The 23775-nt window shown below is 41.1% G+C and overlaps 1 pseudogene; it reads right to left on the bottom strand.

Annotated features, from left to right (window-relative positions):
* Positions 1–7124: 7124 nt before the first annotated feature.
* Positions 7125–23433, bottom strand: LOC120225852 (annotated as a pseudogene).
* Positions 23434–23775: the final 342 nt, after the last annotated feature.

Raw genomic sequence — 23775 nt, forward strand, 5'->3', positions numbered from 1 at the left:
CTAAAACTCTACTTGAGTATTTAATGGATATCTCAAATTTAACATAAATATTACAAATCACTGGACAGACCTCTAAAATCCTTTCTTACTGCATGCTTTCTGATTTCATTTAAAAGCGATTCCATGTTTCCAGTCTCTCAGATCAAATACACTAGGGTCATCCTTAATTCTCCTCTTTTCTCACATCCAGTATGTCAGCAAACCTTCTTAGATATAGTCTCTTCTTTTGCCTATATCTTCAAGATATATGCAGAATTCTGTTGTTTCCCACCGTTTCCTCTACTTATAACCCTGATCTCAGCCAAGCTACCATCACCTTTCTTCTTGTATCATTAATAACCATCTAACTAGTCTCCTTGCTTCTGTATGTATCTTCCTATAGCTATGGAGATCTCATAGGAGACATGCCCCACAAAGTAGCCAGAGGATCATGTTAAAACATAAGCCAGATCTGTCTCCCTCCCTGTACTTGAAACTGTCCAATGGGTCCTTACCACCTGTTCCAGGGCTATAAGCTAACCTCACACCCGCTACTCTCCCTCTTCCTCACTCTATTCCAGCTTCCCTGGTCTCCTTGCAACATTTCTAAAATGCCAAGCTTGCCTTTGCCTCTGGATCCTCGCCCTGGCTGTATTCTCTCTGCAACAGCAGAGCAAATTATCTTCTCCTAGATACTGGTCACCATCACTTTCTCACTTCCTCCAGGTCTTTATTCAAATGTTGACTTCTCACTGAGGCTTGCCCTGTACACCCTATCTAAAATTCACCCTCCCGTACATGAATTCCCTAGCTCCTGTCCTTCTCTTTAATTTTCTTCCTTAACAGGAGGAAAATTACTATAATTTGCCTTATATTTCAGTTGAATTAAACTATGCACTTGATGAAGACAGTTTCTCTCATTACCATCTATCTGGAGCCTAGAATATCTGTCTAGTGCACAGGAAGATCTTGACTGAATGAATGAGGAAACTGAGTCTCCAGGAACTTTAGTAATTTCTCCCAAATTATAAATGTGACAAGTAGTAAGTTTCACAGCCAGAACTCAAGCCTCTTCTCAGGATGTCCATGCTTTCAAGATGGTGACCAGCCAAAACCTGGATGGAAAACCTTCCAACCCTGTTTGGAAGAGGCTGCCCAAGATTCTCATTGTTCCTGAATTCTTGTAAAATATTTATAATTCTATGAAATAAGGTTTCCCATGTCCCTGCTGGGATTTCCCATTCATCTTTAATTTAGTCAATTCAAATAAACAGAAGAGCTCCTGAACAAAGAAGCACGTAAACAATTCCCTAAATTCCAAGTTACAATTAGCAATTCCAGACAGCAAAGTGATTCTATACACACCAAGATAGCCAATACTGGCCCTGCCATAAGTATTAAGACCACAGAGAAGACCATGCCTTATCTCAGTTCACAGGGCCACTGGGAAATGAAGACCCATTCATGAAAACTGAACTTGATGTAGACCTCTCCTTCAAGGCACGATTATCTAGAAATTCAGTGTCATAATTGGCTTGGGAATTTGGAATTAAACTGATAGAATTTCTACATTTGCTGAGCACTAAATTGTATGCAAGGTACCCTATTCTGTTTAGAGATGGACAGGTATAAAGGTAAAAGCAAGAAAATAATACCATTTTTGAAGCTTATTATGTGTTGAACTAAGAGCTTTATAATCAGTATATCCTTTAATCCTTACAGCTACTTGGCAACATGGTATAATGTCTGCATTATGACCAGTACCTGGGTTAGCTCATCTTCCTAAGGCCACAGACAAATAAATACCACAGTGGAAATTCCAGTCTTAATCCTTCTGACTCCAGGTGTCCTTACCCAGTGTATCAGACCGGCTTCAGCTAAGAAGATTAAGAAGTTAAGAGGAGATAGGATTTAGACTCACTTCTTGTTTCCAAAAGCTGAGATTTTCAACAGAAAAACATCTAATTTTGATTTTTATGAATGTTTAACACTGTATTCATAGATGTTAAGGAAAAATTTATCGTCTACGTGTAAGGCTTTTGAATTACGTTTGAATTATAAGTGAGGTTAAAAGACTGATATGAGGCAAAGGGATTTCCAAGGGGAAGAGACCTAATCTGAAAAAAGACAAAATCTTGAATCGACTAGAGCAATGATCTACATAACAAGACTGAAGGTACATTAACATTCCCACTCTGCAGAAGAGATCAATACTATACTGCAACAGGAGGACCCTTACACTAAACTTCCACATATACCATCTGTTTGGAATTGTTAAAGGAATAAAGAAAGCATCAGCCCCTAAAATTCTCTCCTTCTGGCCTAAAGACTTCTGTCTCTTTATTTTAAGATCTGAACTTCCAGATAGTCAGTGAGTTAACAGCTTGCATCTATAAGCTAAAAGCTTCTAGGAAATTTACAATCCATAAATCACACTTCACTCTGTATTGATTTACTCCCTTGGCTTTCTTTTGGCCCAGCTGAGAGCTATCATCTGATGCACAGAGTATTGACGGGGAGGAAAGAGAGGGAAGGAGGAGGGAGAAGTAATTGTTGACCTGAAATAGACCCGAAAGGGGCAGGTCTGAGTAAAGTCCTGAGGCTTAGATATCTGTTAATAAGAGCTTAGACACAGGAAAGGGTGAGACCAATGGTAAGAAGAAGGAATCATTACAATTGAAACCCAAATCAAACTGGCCGAAGCAAATAAAGAGAATTGATTGGATCATATCTCTGGACTAAACTATGCAGTAGTTAAATATAAGGCTTTGCCACCACTCAGATCTCTGCTCAAATCCTTTCTCACTGTAGGGCCTGTTACTTAACTTCCCTGGACCTTACTTCCCTCCTTTGAGTAAGGGCATGATGATCAATTTATGCCTACTTCATATATTTGTAGTGAGGATTTACTGAATCAATACATGTTTTATGGGTTGGATTTTGCCACACAAGAAAGATACATTGAGTGCTAACCCTCAGTACCTTAAATGTGACCTTATATGGAAATAAGATTTTTGCAAATGTAATCAGTTAAGAGGAGATCATACCAGAGTAGAGTGGACCCTTTATCCAATGTGACTGCTATCCTTCTAGAAGGGGAAAAGGGGTGCGGGGAGAACAAACACAGGGAGAGAGCATAGACTCTTGGAGGCAGGACGTGACACAGCTGCCAGACCAGGAACACCTGGAGTTGCCAGAACCCTAAGAGGCAGGAAAGATCCTCTCCTTCAGATCAGAGGTGGCTGTTACTCTGGTTGGGCCGCCACAGTCAAACACCACGGACCCAGCAGCCAGAACCATGGAAATTTGGTTTTGATAGTTTGGAGGCTGGAAGTTCCAGATGAAGGTCCAGCAGGGGCTGTTTCTGGTGCGAGTTCTCCTCCTGGCTTGCAGGTGGCCCACATCTCACGATGTCCTCCTGTGGCAGAGAGAGAGCTAGAGAGCTCTCTTATGTCTCTTCTTATAAGGACACTAGTACTATCAAATCGAGGCCCAACTCTATGATCTTATTTAACCATTATTACTTCCCTATAGGCCCTTACTCCAAATATAGTCATATTGGGGGTTAAAGACACAACATATAAATTGGAGGAGGAGCAATAATTCAGACTCTAACCAAGAGCATAGCCCTGAACCAAGAGCATGGCCCTGCCAACACCTTGAATCTGAATCTCCAGCCTCTAGAACTATGAGACAACACATTTCTCTTGTTTTCAACTGCCCAGTTCACAGCACCTTGTTATGGCAGCCTTAGAAAATGCTTATGGGGCACCTGGGTGGCTCAGTCAGTTGAGCGACAGACTTCAACTCAGGTCATGATCTTGTGGTTCCTGGGCTCAAGCCCTGTATGGGGCTCTCTACTGACAGCTTGGAGCCTGGAGCCTGCTTCGGATTCTGTGTCTCCCTCTCTCTGTGCCCCTCCCCCACTCATGCTCAGCCTCTCTTGTTCTCAAAAATAAACAAATACTAAAAAAAAAAAAGAAGAAAAGAGAAAAGAAAATGCTTACACCACGTGGAATGCTGACACCAGTGCCTGGTATCTAGTATTTAAGACATGCCGGGTGTTGTTATTACAGCTCAGATGCTATTCAACCCAGGTCCTCAGGAACTTCAGCTCTTCATCTCTGTTTTGCTCACCTCTGTACTCGCTTACCCTCAGGAGCCCTCATGCTGACTCACCCTCCTGGCGGTCCCTGGGACTCCAGTCTTCTAGGCCCCAGCCTAGCAGCTCGGCAGAGAGGCCGTCTGTTTCCTAGTGGCTCTGGCAAAGTCCTGGGACGGAATCTCTTTGGCCTGGAGGAGCTCGCGTGCCCATCCCTGAACCGATCACGCAGCCAGAGGGTGCAGTGCTTTGGCCAGAGGTGCCCACCTTGCTGCCTCGGCCTGAGTCAGCTCCACTTGAACCGCATGAACCCAGAATGGAGACAGTGGTTTGGAAATGGAAAATCAGGCTGCTAGTCCCAGAAGAGGTACCAGGATGTGGAGGAGACATAAACAACAGAGAATCATCACGTGGGATTTCAGCAACCTGACGTTTGTAAACGTCCCTGAAGTTTTCACTATGTTCATGGTACTATACTAGTAAGAATTACTGGCAATAGACAACAGAAACAAGAGTTAATTAACTTAAACAGAAATGAATTTTCTGGAGTCTCTGGGAGTTTAGAAAGCGGTGAGGAAGGCTGGAGAATCAGCCTTGCACAGGAGTGAGCAGTGCTAACCCTGGCCAAGGTCTTGCCCCTGTTCTACCAGATAGAGGACAGGGAACTTGGATGTCTTCGCCCCTCTTCTGGCTTCTGTGCAAGAGGTGGGACCCCTCCACCGACCTGTTTGCGACCCCCCACCAACCCGAACAAGTAGAGTGTCTGGATGCTGAGCTGACAAAGAGAAAGATTCACTACAGTTTTCTGCTTAATGGCAGCAAGGGAGTGGTCGTGAATCCAGCAAGGCCCTTGAGTCTTCCAGACCCCGTGACCAGGTGGGGAGGGGCTCCCTTAGAACCAACCAACTCTCAAGTCAGAGGGCCAGGCCAAGGCATGGAGTGAGACGCCTTGAGGGACCAGAGAAAGGCCCAGGAGAGGAGCAGCCGCAAGCCAAAGAGGGGGATTTGGACAGGAGCAGAAGGGCAGGAGTCGGGGTAGAGAAAGATGACTCAGGAAGGAGCAACGGCGTGAGTAAGGCCCTGGAGAAAAGTCAACTCGGGCCAGTCAACCAGGGCAGCCTTTTCCGCATTCAGGAATTTGTTTTTCAGCAGCATCTCAGTGCCTCAAAGATTATCTTTCCAAACAGCTGTTACCCAACAACTACTTAGGGCCTGAAATAAAAGAAAACATTCCCACGCCGAGTCTGCTCTCAAAATAGAAGCTGAAGAGACACAAAAATACGAGGCCACTATGACAGCCTGAGTCGAAGCTTTTTGCGGAACGAAGAGCTCCGTGGGATCTGAAGGCCTCACTCCTCCTCCTCACACCACTGCTCGGTCCCCTGAGCGCCCAGGATCAGGACGGCCGGGCAGGAGCACAGGCCAGCGGCCACCTGGAGCCCCGGGTCCTCGGCACCCGGGCCAGCGTGCCCGTCCCAGGATCACTGCGATCCTGACTTAATGAAAGCCTCCAGCACGTACTGGGCGCTTGGCAGCGCGAGAGCCGTGCGGAGAGCCTCGCTCAGGTGATCGCCTCTACAGCACCCTACTTAGTAGGTTCTGCTCTAATCCCCATTCTACAGATGAAGAAACCGAGGCAGAGACATTGAGTCCTGTGCCTGCCATCACTTAGAGTCCTGACATCCGGCCTCGCACTGCACCAAAGAATGCTGACTGAACTCTCCGCAGCCTGGGACACTTGTCAAAGGCTGGGGGAGGGGAGGGGCCTGCACGGGGGAGGGGACAGCTGAAGGTTGAATACTTGCAAGGTGCCAGATACTGTGCCAAGTACTCTATACAGTCTAGAAAAAAGCAAACAAAATCTATGTAAGTAAATGTACAACAATGTGAATGATTTAATGCCACAGAACTGTGCATTTATGTATGTTTAAAATGGTACATTTTGTGTTATATATATTATACCACAATAGAAAAGATCTCTCAGGTAGCACTATGTGGCAGGCTGTGCTCTCCAGGGGAGCCAGCAGCCCTGGGAGGCAGGTGCCATTCACCATCCCCAGGGGACAATGAAGAAATGGAAATTCCCAGAGGTTCTCAGAAGAAATGGAGGAGTCCCCTTGGTCAGGGTCACCCAGCTGGTACACGCTTTCAGTTCCATTGTCCTCTGCTGTGGGTACCTCTACTAGTAGTGGTATTTTGAGTTCTGTTAGTATCCATTACTATCATTCATTACTGACAGCATGATTAGAAGTGATATCAGTACTAGTAGTCAGTACTCTTAGTACAGTAGTCCCCCCTTAACCACTGCCTGGATCTCCATGGTTTCAGTTGTCCAGGGTCAACTGCGATCACACAATAGATGATCCCTCTGCCACGTCATCAAAAGGTCAGTAGTACCTAACGGTGGGTCACAACATCTACATCATTCAACTCACTTCATCTCATCACATAGGCATTTTATCATCCCATATCATCACAAGAAGGATGGATACAGTAAGATATTTTCAGAGAGACCATATTCTCATAGCAATATGCAGATGTTATTATAATTGTGTTATTTTACTGTGATTATTGTTCATCTCTTATTGTGCCTAATTTATATATTAAAGCTTATCCTACATAAATATGTTTGGGAAAAACAGAGTATATATAGGATTCAGTATTATCTGAGGTCTCAGTGGAGACCCTGGAACAGATCCCCGGCTGATACGGGTGAACTGCTGCTATTAGCATAGGTTTAGAAGCAGCCAGTATGGTTTTGAATCACAATTGTACCATCTGTTAGCTTAGTGATCATGGGCAAGTTAATTGACTTCTCTGTGCCTGTTTGCTCTTTCTTCAAAGAGAGATAATAGCAGTCCCTCTTTCATAGGATCATCATGTGGACTGAAATGAGATAACTGGTATAAAGTACTTAAAACAGTGCCTGACAAATACCAAGTATGAAATAAAATATGATTGCTACTATTAAGTTTTGCCAGAGGGAAATTACCTAAAGGGGCTGTGCAACTGGCCTGAGGACACGTAACTAAAATGGAGAGTCTCATGCCTTTTCAGGCCACAGTGGAAGGAGGGTGTTCACAGGGACAACGTGATACTTCTCGCAGCCATCAGATGGCCATGACAGAGGGATTTCTGGAGGATATCGCAGATCGATATCTGAAGGCTCAGATATCTTGTTGAGTAAGGAGCTCTCTGATGAATCTATACAGTTTAAAGCTATAGACAGTTTGTCCACAAAATGCATACACGTGAAAGACAAAAACCAACAACCAAGTTCCCAGAATTCTCAGATCCCTGAAGTTCGCCTCCCCATCCAGGGGAGCCCGTGATAAGAATTCCTACCCTGGATGACAGAGCCCAAACCCCACACCGTTTTTATTTAGAAAGAAATCTCCCAAACAGGGTGTGGCGGCAGATCTCACTACTGCTTGTGATTCACTAAGTCTGCTGTGTCATACAGGAATGTAACTTGGTAACAGCCTTCGCAAGAGATTCTGATTCAGGGAGCCACCATATTTTGAGAATTACAGGTTTATAGGACTCGCCCATGGTGACTCGAGTAAAATGAGATCAGTGCAGGATTGGCGGGAAGAAATGACTCCACCTGAGGGGTCCTGACTCCAGCCCATGTTCTTTCCACCTTTCACACAGCGTAAAAATATTTTCAAAAGAATTAAATTTTGAAAACTTTTCAAAGTAACTCTGCAAAGAAAACAATTCTGCAGAGAAAAAGAAACTTAGAAGGGAAACCATCAAGATTTTAGTAGTGGGGGGGGGGCGCCCGGGTGGCTTAGTCGGTTAAGCTTCCGACTTTCGCTTAGGTCATGATCTCGCGGTTTGTTGGTTCGAGCCCCGCGTCGGGCTCTGTGCTGACAGCCAGCTCAGAGCCTGGAGCCTGTTTCAGTCTGTGACTCCCTCTCTCTCTGACCCTCCCCTGCTCATGCTGCCTCTCTCTCTCTCCTAGAAATAAATTTAAAAAAAAATTAAAAAACAAAAGATTTTAGTAGTGGGGGCTCTGAGAAAATGGGGTGTACCCTTTTTGTTCTCTTTTACTTACTTTTTAATATTCTTCCAACTTTTGTACAATAAATATGGTTTCCATATGAGATCTTTGACAGTAAATCTTCATTTAATATGTATATGTTCATATTTTGGCTTTCTGGGCATTTGATTTAAAATATTGGGGCACCTGCGTGGCTCAGTCGGTTATGCAGATGACTTTGGGTCAGGTCATGATCTTAGGGTTCAGGAGTTCGAGCTCTGCATCAGACTCTGTGCTGACAGCTCAGAGCTTGGAACCTGCTTCAGATTCTGTGTCTCCCTCTCTCTCTGTCCCTTCCTTGCTCATGCTTTCTCTGTGTCTCTCAGTAATAAATAAACATTTTTAAAAAGTTTAAAACAAAACAAAATAAAATATTAACCCACTTAATTTATATTTTGCTTTACTTTTTACTTTAAAGAAAATGAGGAACTGAAATGAATTTACTTGAAAGTGAACCAAAACAAAGATGGGAAAGAAAACAGTGGTATTTGATTAGCAAGTTCGTGAAGAATTGCAGATGCAAACCTATAATTTTTAGACTTCTCTATTGAACTTGAAGAAAAAAAGAAATTAATAGTGCAGCCTTGAATGATTTAATAAAGCATGTGTTTTCATATCTTTGGTGCTTTTATAAGAATGCCATTAGGAAGAAGAAGGTCAGGAAGACAGAAAAATGCCTGCATCCTGGGAGTGTGATAACAAAAGACTAATGATGGAGCCCTACATGTGTCTAATACTTACCAGTCCTCAAAGCCCATTTATAATAATTAGCAATTGGAAAGAACCCAAATGGCCAACAATAGGCTAAATAAACAGTGGTCGGTTAACTCAGATGGAATACTTCATAAAGAGAGACAATGGTGAACTCCCAGACTCGCTGATTCTGGAAAGGTCTGTATGATCTCATGTTAACTAAAAAAAATAAAACGCAAAGTGGTGCCTAGGGACTCCAACAAAGCATTTTAAAAGGTGTATCACGTTAGCTTCTCGGACAAGATGGACAAATGGCTTCATTGTCAGAGAAAAGAACTAATGTCCAATTCCAGTTCCATCAGAAACTAGCTGACTAGCAAGAGAGAGCTTACAGGCAATCCTCTATTTGTGTAGATAATGCATTTCTGTCTCTAAAATTTTTCAAACGGCTGAGCTGGGAAATTAACTTGCCTGTCATAAAGAGGATTCTCTTCTCCAAGATGCAAACAATATGTAAAATCTCAAATACATCTTGCCTCTTTGAGACAATCTTTCTGGCTTTATTTCTAGCAATTCATATAATCTCTAATCCCACTCTTCTTTCCTGATGAACCTGGTATCTGAAGGTTTAAGTTGAAAAAGGGATCGCTATATTTGACATCCCCAAACAATTTCACTGTAGTCTCAGTATGCATTGGGTATTAAATACGAAATTCATTATCTCCGATATTAGGACCGAATTTTATCAAGTTTCTGCACAAACAAGCAAACCATGAGTTAGACATGAGAGTCTTGGCATTGTCTGACACCTTTGTCTCTGAGATTCAGTGAAGAACAAATTTGGATCATGTAAGAACTTTTAATACAATGCCTATCACATAATTTATTCTCAGTAGACAGTTATTAAATTTTATTTTGGATGATAGTGTGAAGATTAGTGACAAATAATGGTCCAGACAGACCACTATTTTAAAAATAGAAGAGTGTTTTCCTGTAAAAAGTTCCCTGCTAACACACACCTGGGCTCCTGGCTTTGCTCACCGTAAGTTTTTATCCTTGCATCAAGCAGGGATACAGAAGGTCAGATCATCAAATCCATGAATGGCAAAAAGCCAAGAAGGGGAACAAATATCTTAGATTATGGGACAAAAATCTAGAATAATCTTGTCAGGTTCTAAGGTATGGTTTATACAAACCAAGATGGAAATTGATGAAGGGAATGGAAGACCTTCCACTTACATTCAAAAAGATGAATTGCCCAAAAACAGGTTGGAGAAAAAAATAGCCTAGCACGTGCAGGAAGGATTTAGGGACTTTGGATAGCAGGACGTCCACTGTGAGTCAGTGTTACAGTCTGACTCCTAAATGTGTATTTAGGACGAGCAGCAAGAATGCACTGAGAGCTTTGAGTTTAGTTCTCTTAAACTTACTTTAGGGGTGGCTGAGTTAAGTGTCTGACTCTTGATTTCAGCTCAGGCCATAATCTCACAGTTCATGAGATCAAGCCCCATGTTGGGCTCTGTGCTGAGTATGGAGCTTGCTTAGGATTCTCTCTCCTTCTCTCTCTCTGCCCCTCCCCTGCTCGTGCATACACACACACTCACTCTGTCTCTCAAAATAGATAAATAAATATTTTTTAAAAACTTACTTAAAAAAGGAAATAAACAGGATAGGATTTGTGTTTGGAAGAAAGTGACCAAGATAACCAATGAGAGGCCTTGTGATTTATCATCTGCAGAATATTTGAAGTATCTGGTAAAAAAAAAACAAAAACAAACCTTCTTGGGTATATAATAGCCCACTTCAAATACTACCAACTATGGAAGAAGATTAACATTTAGTATGTGGTCCATCAGGGTAGGATCAAAGATGAAGTCAGATGGCCCAATTCATCAGAACTTTCCAGAAATGAATCACATTGGCAGATAGTAAGTTCTCCTTCATTAGGGGTGTTTAAAGTGTAGACAGGAGAATCGCCAGGTGGAAAGGAGTAGAAATTCCACAAGCATACAGTGATGAGGAGGCAGGTGCCCTTAAAAAATACTCTGGGGGGGTACCTGGGTGGCTCTGTTGATTGAGCATCCAACTTAGGCTCAGGTCATGATCTCATGGTTCATGAGTTTGAGCCCCACATCAAGCTCTGTGCTGAAAGCTCAGAGCCTGGAGCCTACTTTAGATTCTCTCTGCTGCATCCTTCCCCCCTCCCCTGTACTCTATCTCTCTCTCAAAAATAAATAAATATTAAAAAATTTTTTTAAAAAAACCTTCTAATCCTGTTCCCTGTTCTAATCTTGTGTCTAGTGATGATTTGAATTTAAGTATGTGGAAATAAGTGTGTGTGTGTGATGTGATGTGTGTGTGTGTGCGTCCAAATAATAACCCAAAGAAAATACAAATTAGAGAAGGTCAGTTTGAGAGCAAAAAACCAAAGAACTACATTAGAATGCAGGTCAATTAGGTTCTTTACAGTCACTAAATAAATAATGAATTTGGCACTGACCTTCCTGGCTGTCAAAGCAAAAAGGATCAATGTAATCAGTCACATGATTCTCAGTGTTCACAAGAAGAAAACTTATCAATCTTCAGGGAAAACAAAACATCCCCTGGCGCTAAGTCCTGAAGGGAATAGCTCCTGAGGGGGCACTGATTAATATCAAATGCAGTGTTCTTAACAAAACTCCCTGCAGCAAACAGAATAATGTGAGCTTTAAAGCTATTTTTGACTATTCCTAGGAGAAGACCAAGAGTGTGACTAAAGCACACAATGCAGTAGAAACAATTCTCTGCAGACCTGGAAAACATGGTTTGAATGTTTTTATGGTCTAGATAATCTAAAAATTAGTAATATCTAAAACGTATTTAAAAAATAGGATGGATGGCGCACGTGGGTAGCTCAGGTAGTTAAGCATCAGATTCATGATCTCAACTCAGGTCTTGATCTCAAGGTCATGAGTTCAAGCCCTGTGGTGGGCATGAAGTCTACTTAAAAAAAAAAAGATAGATGACTTTCAGACAATCCTTTACATGCATTATTTCTCTAATGCATTTAGAAGTTTGAACTTATTCTCTATGATAAGGGCCCAATCCTCTTTAAGTTTAGAAGCATCTCCCCTCCTTTTTAAAAATTCTTTTCCTTTATTTTTTTAAATGTTTTATTTATTTTTGAGAGAAAGAGAGACTGCTTGAGTAGGGGAGGATCAGAGAGAGAGGGAGATACAGAATCTGAAGCAGACTCCAGGCTCTGAGCTAGCTGTCAGCACAGAGCCCGATGCGGGGCTCGAACCCATGAACCGTGAGATCATGACCTGGGTGAAGTCGGACGCTTAACCGACTGAGCCACCCAGGTGCCGCCCCCCCCAATTATTTTCCTTTAATGTTTAGTATATTATGCAGAGTTCCTGTCTTCTGCTGGGGTGTTTACTGTCTCCATACTCTCACACCTACAGCTGGAGACATTGCACAACAGGGACCAGCAAAAGACAAATGAGGGAAATGGGACCAAACAAAAGTAATTGGAAAAGGAGGGAAGTTTCTACAACACATTTATTTATTTTTTAATTTTTTTAAGGTTTAGTTTTGGGAGAGAGAGAGATTGTTCATGGGGGGAAGGGCAGAGAGAGAGGGAGACACAGAATCTGAAGCAGGCTGCAAGCTCTGAGTTGTTAGCACAGAGCCCGACATGGGGCTCAAACCCATAGACTGAGAGGCCATGACCTGAGCCAAAGTCAGATGCTTCATCGACCAAACCATGCAGGCACTCTAACAACAAACAAATTTATTGAGATTTGCTCTTAGTATAAGAGGCTTTCTTCTGGGAAGGACCTCTAATCTATGAATCCAGTCCTTTGAATATTGCAACAGACCCTTGACAAGTAGAAATCTTATGAAAGTCCTTAGTCCTTGCTTATTTCCTGGGCTGGCTCTTACCACCACGGCCTCCTGGCTCTGCATGCTGTGTCTGTTTCTTCTCCATATTCTCAGTCACACACAGGAAGCTCAAACCAGCTTCTCTTCCTCACCCAGGCCCCTGTCTGTGTCTGTCCACCTGTTCCTTCCACCTGGAACAGCCTTTTTCTTTTTTTCTTTGTTTATAAAAAAGTCTTTTTTTAAAGTTTGCTTGTTTGTTTGGAAGACAGAGAACCCCAGTTTGGAGCCTAATATGGAGCTACAAATAACAAAACTGTGAAATCATGACCAGAGCTGAAACCAAGAATCAGACACTTAACTGACTGAGCCACCCAGGTGCCCCTGGAATAGCATTTTTCAAAAGACCATTTCTGATCTAAGTCAAATGTCAGCAACACCATGAAGCTTTTCCTGACTCTTCTCAATCCAGAAATTGCATCATTTCTCTCTTTTACTCTCTCTCTCTCCCTCCCTTCCCCTCTCTGTCCCTCCCTCCCTCTTTTCCAGGGCTTCCCAGAACACTCTTTACCCAACACAGTCCAGCTTGCATGGCAGTCATCTGTATGTCTGCCCAAAAAGCTACCTTCATGTGTCCACAGCATGTACTGCAAGTGAGCCTTGTTCACGGTGCTACTCAGTTCACGTTCAAAAAAGGAGGTTAAGTTCTCTCTCAGGAACAGCCAAGGATGTGGCTGTTTGTCAGGTGAGCTTTAGTTTCTAATCTAGAGAAGCCTTAAGGTAAAGACACAGATCAACTGGGGATTGATTCACTAAGTTATGTGATGTCTGTACCTCAGGAACTGAACAGCTTTTTAAATGAGTGAGGGGCACCTGGGTGGCTCAGTCGGTTAAGCGTCCGACTTCAGCTCAGGTCATGATCTCACAGTTCATGTGTTCTGGTCCTGCGTCAGGCTCTGTGCTGACAGCTAGCTCAGAGCCTGGAGCCTGTTTCAGATTCTGTGTCTCCCTCTCTCTCTGACCCTCCCCTGCTCATGCTGTCTCTCTCTCTCTCAGAAATAAAAAAAAGCATTAAAATTTAAAAAAATAAATAAATAAATGAGTGAAAAAGTCTGTGTATACTGGTATAGAATCCTACCCAAGATGCATACTTAAAAACAAACAAACAAAACACAAAAGACCAACTACGGAATACCATAATGGTGCCACGTCATTCACTTAGGAGGAAAAAATGAAATATTGCACAATCGCACACGAATAGAAAAATTCTGGAAGTATATGTTCTCTATGGCCTGTATGGCCACATGGTAGGGTGGCGAGGCACTGCACCAGGGTGGTTCCATGACACATACATATGAGAGGAGTCCCAGGAGGAAAGGAGAGAGAGAAAGGGTCAGAAAAAGTGTTTGTGGAAATAATGTGCAAAACTCCCCAGTGCATACCAAAGGAGAAGCACAAAGATCCTCACACCTAAACACGTTGTACTCAAATGACCAAGTGCCAAAGACAGAGAAAATCTTGAAAGTTATAGAAGTCATTTGCCTCAACATTTACAAAGGAAAAACAATTTGATTTGTGACGGATTTCCCATCATAAACAATGGAGGCCAAAAGGTAGTGGAAAGACATATTCAAATAACTACAAAGAAAAGAACAACCAACCTGTGACCAACAATTATATAATCATGTAAACAGCTTTCAGTATTGAAAGAGAAATAAAGACATTTCCAGAAAAATAAAGACGAAGAGAGCCCATTGCTAGCAGATCTTTCTTATAAGAAACATTAAAGGTTGTCCTTCAGGGCAAAAAGAAAGGACACCAAATTACTAATTAGCATCTACAAATAATAATAATAAGAATAAAACAAAGAGCATGAAAAACTGTAACTATGTGGACAAACGTAAAAGATAGTACACATATACTTTCTCTTTTAATTTCTTTAAAAGACATAAAGTTATGTAAGTAAATAATTATAACTCTGAGATGTTGGATTATGACGTATATAAATGTCATATCTATGACAATGATAGCACAAAGAAGGAAAAGCATGGGGTGTTATACTGCAGAAAATGTATTACATTTTATCCAGATTAAGTTAGTATTAATCTTGAATTAGCCACTAAGAAAATGACTTCAAAACCATAGCTAAAAAAGTCAGCAAAAAACTTTCAGTTAGGAGACAAATTATGAAAGGCCCAGTAAAATAGCAAAACCCAACTATATGGTAGCGATAAGATGTATACTTGAAATAGAGGCACATATTGTTTTAGAAGAGAAGGATGAAAAAGAAACAATGAGAACACTAAATATAACAACATCTTCTGTGACATTATTAATATCAGATGCAAAAAATCAGAGTATTACCAGTTTTCCCATGGAGTGGTAAGAGCCCAGCATTAAAGGCAGTGAGATCTCTTGAATGCTTCAGACATTAGGCAAACAAGTGATGATAATAAGGGTTTCAACATACCAAGCACTACACGAATTATCTCTTATCCTCACCAAGCCCTATAAGATCAATATTATTATTATCCCTTTTTTCCATATAACAGCATGGTACATAATGGATACAAAATTCACTACAGTAACAGTAATAAATATTATTATTCCTATTTGTGTAAGAAATTCTTACCATGTTCTGGAAAGAGCCTAAGTGTCCATTAACGGATGAATGGATCAAGAAGATGTGGTTTATCTATACAATGGACTACTACATGGCAATGAGAAAGAATGAAATCTGGCCATGTGTAGCAACATGGATGGACCTTGAGGGTATTATGCTGAGCGAAATAAGTCAGGCAGAGAAGGACAAATATCACATGTTTGCACGTATAGGAGGATTAGGAGGAACTTACGGAGGATCATGGGGGAGAAGAAGGGCGGAAATGGTGGGGGAAAGGGAGAGAGGCAAACCATGAGAGACTCTTGAATGCTGAGAAACAAACTGAGGAATGATGGATGTGGGGGGGGGATGGGCATGGAAGAGGGCACTTGTGGGGATGAGCACTGGGTGTTATATGGAAACCAATTTGACAATAAACTATTTGTAAAAAAAATAATAAATAAATAAATAAATAAATAAATAAATAAATAAATTCTTACCATGTGCAAGGCACTATCTTAGGCTCCAGAGATACAGTGATAACTATGACTAACGTCCCTAATCTCATAGAGTTTACATCTAATGGAATGAAAACAACCAGAGTAAAACAAAATTACAATAATTAATCAGATAGTGATAAGTACAATGCAGAGATTTAAAGTAGAGCAATATGATAGAGTGATTGGGTGGGTAATTCAGATTGAGGAAATAACATTTAAGCTAAATGTGAAATTATAATTAGAGACATGAAGATTGGAAGAATACTATTGTGGATAGAGGTAGCAGTGCAAAGGCCCTGGGCTAGGAACAAGCTTAGAATATTGAAGAGAAGGTCACTATGGCTGGAGATGTGGTGTGAGCACCAGGAGGAGATGATATGTGATTAGAGAGGCCAAATGTGCAAGGCTCTGCAAACCAGAATAAGAGGTTATGTATTATTTTATGTGATAGGAAACATTTGAAGGGTTTCATGTCAATTAGTGATATAAGGTGATGCACATTTTTAAATAACATTGTCTCAGAGAGGAGAATAGAGTGCAGGGAAGCAAGAAAAGATGCAAGGAGATTAGTTGGGACTCACTGCAGAAGTCCAGAAAATAGGAGGGCGAGGTAGGTAAAGGGAAGTGGACAAATTTGAATGGATTTTGGAGGTAGAGCCCATTTGGGGATAGGCTGGATTAGGATGGGGGAAGGGAAGGAGAGAAATCAAGGATTTCAGGTTTGGTGCTTGAGAAACTGGGTGGATGGTGGTTTCATCTACCAGAAAGAGGAAGATGGGAAGAACAGAATAGCTCAGGGTTATGACAGAGAGTTGGGTGGGTGGGGGATGGAATCAGGGGTCCTGTTTTAGCTATGGTACATTTGAGGGACCTAGCAGGCTTCTTTAACTGTTTACTACATCTAGGCAACAGTATAATGATGACCAAGGCAGAGTCCCCATCTTCCAGGAATTTACAAGCCTAGTAGGGAAGAAGAATGGATACATAAGAATTAAGAGAATTGCAGGTGCTTTTTGAAAAAGGTAATACAAAAGCATTGGGAAAGAGGGATAGGACTTAACAGGGCAGCAAGATAGGACTTAGCCATCCTCCCCATGGATATGTGGGGAGGCCCCACAGAGTAAGAAGTTCTGAGTTCAAATTGTAAGCATGGATGAACTTGAACAAGCATCAGTAGAGTGTGGATAGATTCCAGGCAGAGGGAGGAAAGTTAAACTGAGTTTTTCCGGAAATGAGCTGCATTCAAGGAAGGTTGAGTAAGCAGGTGCTCTTAGGGTTTAGTTAGGGGAAGATGATGGAAGTCCCTGGAAGAATCAGTTCAAATCAAATTAGGAAAGATTTGGAAGGCAGACTGGAGCCATGGGCTTTCTCCTGGGGCCTTGAGTGGATGGGGAGATATAGAGACTTTTAAGTGGAAAAATGATCTGCTTTTATATATATATATATATATATATATATATATATAAACTGTATTATGAAAGTGTCTGCACATGCAAGAGAAAGTAGAGGGGAAATATCACAGAGAGAATGATTGACGATATTTGGACCACAGAAGGGTAAGCAAAAAATGTCAATGTCATATGGGTCATGCTGCTTATAAGAGCCATGACATAAGTCCCTATAACCAGCTGCACACAGACCTTCTGGGACATAATAAATGTATACAACAAGGGCTTACAGATGGCCATATACAGTCATATGCCATGGGAGACAGGAAGAAGCATTCACATACCACAAAAAGATCCAAGAGCCACATCTGTGCAGCAGAAGCTGTGAAAGGGATGTATTTTTTCTCTGCAAATATATCACAGAGCATCTTGGGGGCAATGGAGGAAGGGAACAAATATCTAGAAAGGACAAGTGGCTGAGAAAAAAATACATAGGTGTGTAGTCTGGGATCCATCCTTGTGAGAGTGAGTATCACCAAGTTGCACCCTCCCACCGCCCCCAGTGTGATGAAATAAAAGCATGACAAAGGACAAACTGCTGATGAAAAGGATTTGTGAGGCCATATAAAAGAAGTCTGGTCTCTTCAGAAGAAAAAAAATATAACTACATAAGGTGACTCGTGTTAACTAAATCTATTGCAGTTATCATTTTACAATATATGCACAGATCAAACAATTATGTTGGATGCCTTAGACTAATTTAATGTGATATGTCAATTGTATATCAACAAAATGGAAAAAAGTGAATTATTCAGGAAGTATGTAGCCATTGCCTCTCTAATACTACCTTTGTATCTGGAGTAGATGATTTACAAAGGACCTTTACATCCCTGATCCTCTCTGCTCATATACTAGCTTGCTGACATTTTGTCACTGTAATTTTGTGATTGTGTGTGTGAAATGCAGAATGTACTGCAATTCTTTAGTAGAGTGTTGATTTTTGTGTCATAGGCAGGGTATGTATTCTGTTTTTATAGTTATTCAGCCTGGCACACATGAAGAATCAATGCCCATGAGCTCATGACTTGGATCACACTTTTATTTCCTGCAGGTACAATTTTCTTTCAACCATACTTCTGTGTTTCATGTTCTAGGATGTAGCAACATATCTAAGAAGTGACAGGATAAGCCATGTATTTGTGCAACTTCAAGACTCACTGAGAGCCACGTTCTGTCTTTCTTCGGAGGCTTTCTTTAAAAAGTATTTATCCACTGACGTTCAAAGATGTCAATCGTCTCTAAGGCCCTAAAATATTTTGGCTTGTCTTGCTTGTTTTTCACCCTGCTTTATCCCAGTTTTTGTGTCTGTGTTGGGGAATGACGTAAGTCAAAATGCTATTCCATAAAGAGGAAATGGGAGTCAAAGAATACTACAGTCAATAATTAAACAAATTTTTACCTATGTCTCTGCATAGGCAATGCACCTGACATTTGACTGGGGGCTATTCACATTAAGAGGCTGAGTCCTCCTGGAGATTACAGGCTAGTACAGTGGAAAGAAAAAGAAAAAGATTGAAAAATGTTTACATATCCATCCATGATGATCTCTGTGACAATGGTAATGAAAGGATTAAGAGAGAGTGTAAAGGAGCATATTTTAGCAAGGATGATAAAAGAAAATCTCTTTAAATAAAATAGAGATTAGGAAAGATGGAAAAAAATTTTTATAGTATGGCTTTGCATGGAGTTTAGAGGTCATTATTTGGATCATAAAAGGAGAAAGGGCCCCACACGGTAGTAACAGATGTGTCTGGTATTCTAGCACAGGAGTAGAGTATGTAAGCTCATTGACCCTGGTCCTCAGGATACTTTTTTCAATCCTTTATATGATGTAGGATTTGGGAATGTGCAAGGTTGAAAGTGCGAGGACATTATGTAATGCTTTTGCGGGAGAAGGGATTTATTTATTTTTTTAAGTTTATTTATTTTGAGAGAGCGTGAATGCGAGCAGGGGAGGAGCAGAGAGAGAGAGAGAGAGAGAGAGAGAATCCCAAGCAGACTCCCTGCTGTTGGTGTGGAGACCATTGCAGAGCTCAGTCTCAGAAACGCTGATGTCATGATCTGAGTGGAAATCAAGAGTCAGATGCTTAACTGACTGAGCCACCCAAGTGGCTCAGGAAAAGTGATTTATTATGGACTTTATGAGTGCTGATAAAAGTGATCACTTTGGAGAATAGATTAAAATGGTTATCTTTCACCAGAGGACTCGTTGTTGCAAAGATTTATAAGATCTTCCAAGCACTTTATGCTGAATTGATTATGGTCTATTTCCTAGTCACCCCAGAGCTCCCTGTGCTGTGAAAACAGGACCATACAAAACTCTGAGCAGATAGTCATGGTAGTATAATCTCATTGCCTTTTGCGGGGAGGGGAGAGCACACTGCTCAGGCCACACTCCCCTTCAGTGGTATGTGCACCCTCCAGAAGCTTCCTCAGTGGAATTGCTGAGTCCTTCTTGGAGTCTTAATGTGGTCTGTCCATTTTCTATTTCTTCATCACAGGGTAGTGTTGCAGGTCAGTCTTTACCTCTTGAATCTCTGCTTAAATGTCATATCATCAGAGAGCCATCTAGACTTCTTCATCTAAAATAATTCTCTGCTCCTCCCATATCTCAACCACTTATCTTTCCTGAATTGTTATTTTTCCAAGAACTTAAAAACACCTGAATATTATTTACTTTCTTGTTTGCTTAGTGTGTGTCTCTCCCTGTAGATGATGATATTCATGACAGAAGGATGCTCATGGTCATAACTTTATGCCTGATGCACCAGCCTCACACATAATGGGTGCTCAATGTATGGTTGTTGACTGAACGAAAAATATATGGTCAATCCTATATTCTTTTATTCAGTGAATATTATATTTTGACAGACATAGGTTCAACGATCAACTCTGGTTTTGTTTCTTTCCATGGATTATGGCTTATATGCAAATGACAAAATGCATCAGAATTGAATAATACCCATATACACATAAATACATGTATGACTTTACATGGAGTATGGCATGCAATAGTAACAAGAATAAGAACTTATTCTACTTATATTTACAATAGATTCTGATATCTTTTTACATGTATAATATCTCAACTATAGATATAAATCTTGGAAGTATTACAATTGACTTCTCATAGCAAGTTATAGGCATACAACTTAAACTATTTCTCTTGGATTTTGAGTTGTAAGGGGAATGACACAATGACAGAGAAATGGCTGGAGGACATTTTTGTCAACCAGGGTCCCTGGAGTAAACAGACAGTATCTGCTACCAAGACACCCAGAGCTGTCTAGGTTTTTGTCCAGGTGATATTCAGAAGTACCTAATATACTTCTGTTGAATTTCCTATGTCTGTTGTTTGCAACTGAAACTCTGATATATTGTTTAATTTTTCTTTTTCGAAAAAGAAAAAGAAAAAAATAACACTTTTTCAAAGTATTCAGTAGTTATTATTCTTTTCTGTAATAATTTCTTCAATCAGGAGAAGGAGACTAGATTAAACTTGGATTTTATTTCTATTTAAATATTAGTTGAGGTTCTCAGTCATAATTAAATGATTCTGTTTTGATAACCAGCACAATTCTACTACTGGAACAGTCCTGATAAGAATTATCATTGATTGAAGGCATCAGAATTGGCAAAGAGGAAGTCAAACTTTCATTCATCGCAGATGACATGATACTCTACATAGAAAACCCGACAGACTCCACCAGAAGCCTACTAGAACTGATCCAAGAATTCAGCCAAGTTGCAGGGTACAAAATCAACGTACAGAAATCGGTTGCATTTTTATACACCAACAATGAAGCAACAGAAAGAGAAATCAAGAAACTGATCCCCTTCACAATTGCACAAAAAACCATAAAATACCTCGGAATAAACCTAACCAAGGATACAAGAGATCTGTATGATGAAAACTATAGAAAACTTATGAAGGAAATTGAAGAAGACACAAAGAAATGGAAAAACATTCCATGCTCATGGATAGGAAGAATAAATATAGTTAAGATGTCATTACTACCTAAAGCACTCTACACATTCAATGCAATTCCAATCAAAATTGCACCAGCATACTTCTCAAAACTAGAACAAACTATCCAAAAATTTGTATGGAACCACAAAAGACCCCGAATAGCCAAAGTAATACTGAAAAATAAAACCAAAACGGGAGGTATCACCATCCCAGACTTCAGCCTCTACTACAAAGCTGTCATCCTCAAGACAGTATGGTATTGGCACAAAAACAGACACATAGACCAATGGAACAGAATTGAGAACTCAGAAGTGGACCCAAAAGTATACAGCCAACTGATCTTTGACAAAGCAGGAAAGAATATCCAATGGAAAAAAGACAGCCTTTTTAACAGATGGTGTTGGGAGAACTGGACAGCAACATGCAGAAGAATGAAACTAGATCATTTTCTCACACCATGCACAAAAATCAACTCAAAATGGATAAAGGACCTGAACGTGAGACAGGAAACTATCAACACCCTAGAGGAGAAAGCAGGAAACAACCTCCTTGACCTCCACCGCAGCAACTTCTTACTTGACACATCCCCAAAAGCAAGGGAATCAAGAGCAAAAATAAACTGTTGGGACCTCATCAAGATTAAAAGCTTCTGCACAGCCAAGGAAACAACCCAGAAAATTAATAGGCAACCAACGGAATGGGAAAAGATAGTTGCAAATGACATATCAGATAAAGGGTTAATATCCAGAATCTATAAGGAACTCACCAAACTACACGCCCGAAAAACAAACAACCCAGTGAAGAAATGGGCAGAAGACATGAACAGACACTTCTCCAAAGAGGACATCCAGATGGCCAACAGACACATGAAACGATGCTCAGCATCCCTCCTCATCAGGGAAATACAAATCAAAACCACACTGAGATACCACCTCACGCCAGTCAGAGTGGCTAAAATGAGCAAATCAGAGAACTCTAGATGCTGGCGAGGATGTGGAGAAACGGGCACCCTCCTACACTGTTGGTGGGAATGTAAACTGGTACAGCCCCTCTGGAAAACAGTGTGGAGGTTCCTCAGGAAACTAACAATAGAACTCCCCTATGACCCAGCAATAGCACTGCTAGGAATTTACCCAAGGGATACAGAAATGCTGAGGCATAGGAGCACATGTACCCCAATGTTCATAGCAGCACTCTCCACAATAGCTAAAACATGGAAAGAGCCTAAGTGTCCATCAACAGATGAATGGATCAAGAAGATGTGGTTTATCTATACCATGGAATACTACATGGCAATGAGAAACAATGAAATCTGGCCATGTGTAGCAACATGGATGGACCTTGAGGGTGTTATGCTGAGCGAAATAAGTCAGGCAGAGAAGGACAAATATCATATGTTTGCACGTATAGGAGGATTAGGAGGAACTTAACTGAGGAACAAGGGGGAGAAGAAGGGGGGAAATGGTGGGGGAAAGGGAGAGAGGCAAACCATGAGAGACTCTTGAATGCTGACAAAAACTGAGGACTGATGGATGTGGGGGGGAGGGGGAATGGGCATGGAGGAGGGCACTTGTGGGGATGAGCACTGGGTGTTATGTGGAAACTAATTTGACAATAAACTATTTGTAAAAAAAAAATAAACATTAAAAAATATTTTAGAAAGAGCAAAAAGAAATAAAATAAAATGCAGATTTTGTTTTTGTTTTCTTTCCCCATTGCATTTGGGTGCAAAGAGAGTACTGAATTCATATAATTCTGTTTCATTGGCTCGCTATCATCATTGGTCTAAGAAAAGCTTCTCTATTGATTAAACTATTGCCTACTCTTTTATCCTCTTGTCTACTCTCCAGAGACCACCATTTTAATGTGTTTGTGCATATGCGTTTTCAATGTCTTCAGTAAATATTTAGTGTGTGTGTAGAAGTATCTTATATTTGCATAAATAAATGTTATTGCTTATCTATTTATTAATTAAAAAAAATTATCATTGATTGAACTTCCACAGTGCAGGAGGAAACATACTATGCGCTTTCCAGAATTGTCATCTCTGATGTCTTTGTTATCACAGATTTACACTCGAGTAAAATACTGATGTCTCCATTATTTTAAAGGTGAAGATGCTCCTGTAGTCAGTTTCCACTGCTGCATAGCAAGTGGCCACAAAGCTATAAGTCCCAACCACAAAAATGTGCTCCTTCTCATTTTCCCTGGGCTTTGGGTCCAGGTCCATTGTGATCTGATTCTCTACTCAGAGTCTCACAAGGCTGAAATCAACATGTTGGCAGGGCTTGTCTCTTTTCCAATCTCACTGGTGTGTTTGAGAAAATTCAGTCCTTGTGGTTGTAGGGATCTGGTGCCTGGTTCCCCAGGGGTGTCAGCCAGGAGCCTGTCTCAGCTCTTTAGGGCTGCCTGCCTTCCTGTGGCCCCTCCAGCTTCAGACCAGCAGTGACTCGTCTAGCCCTTCCCACATGTTCTTCACAGAGAGAAGAACTCTCTGGCTCTTCTGCTCTCAGCTGGAGAAAGCTCGGGACCCACCAGCTCATCCAGGGTCATGTCTCTTTGAAGGTTAACG

Source organism: Hyaena hyaena, unplaced genomic scaffold (assembly GCF_003009895.1).
Source record: "Hyaena hyaena isolate Hyena2069 unplaced genomic scaffold, ASM300989v1 scaffold_1535, whole genome shotgun sequence".
NCBI classification, from domain to species: Eukaryota; Metazoa; Chordata; class Mammalia; order Carnivora; family Hyaenidae; genus Hyaena; species Hyaena hyaena.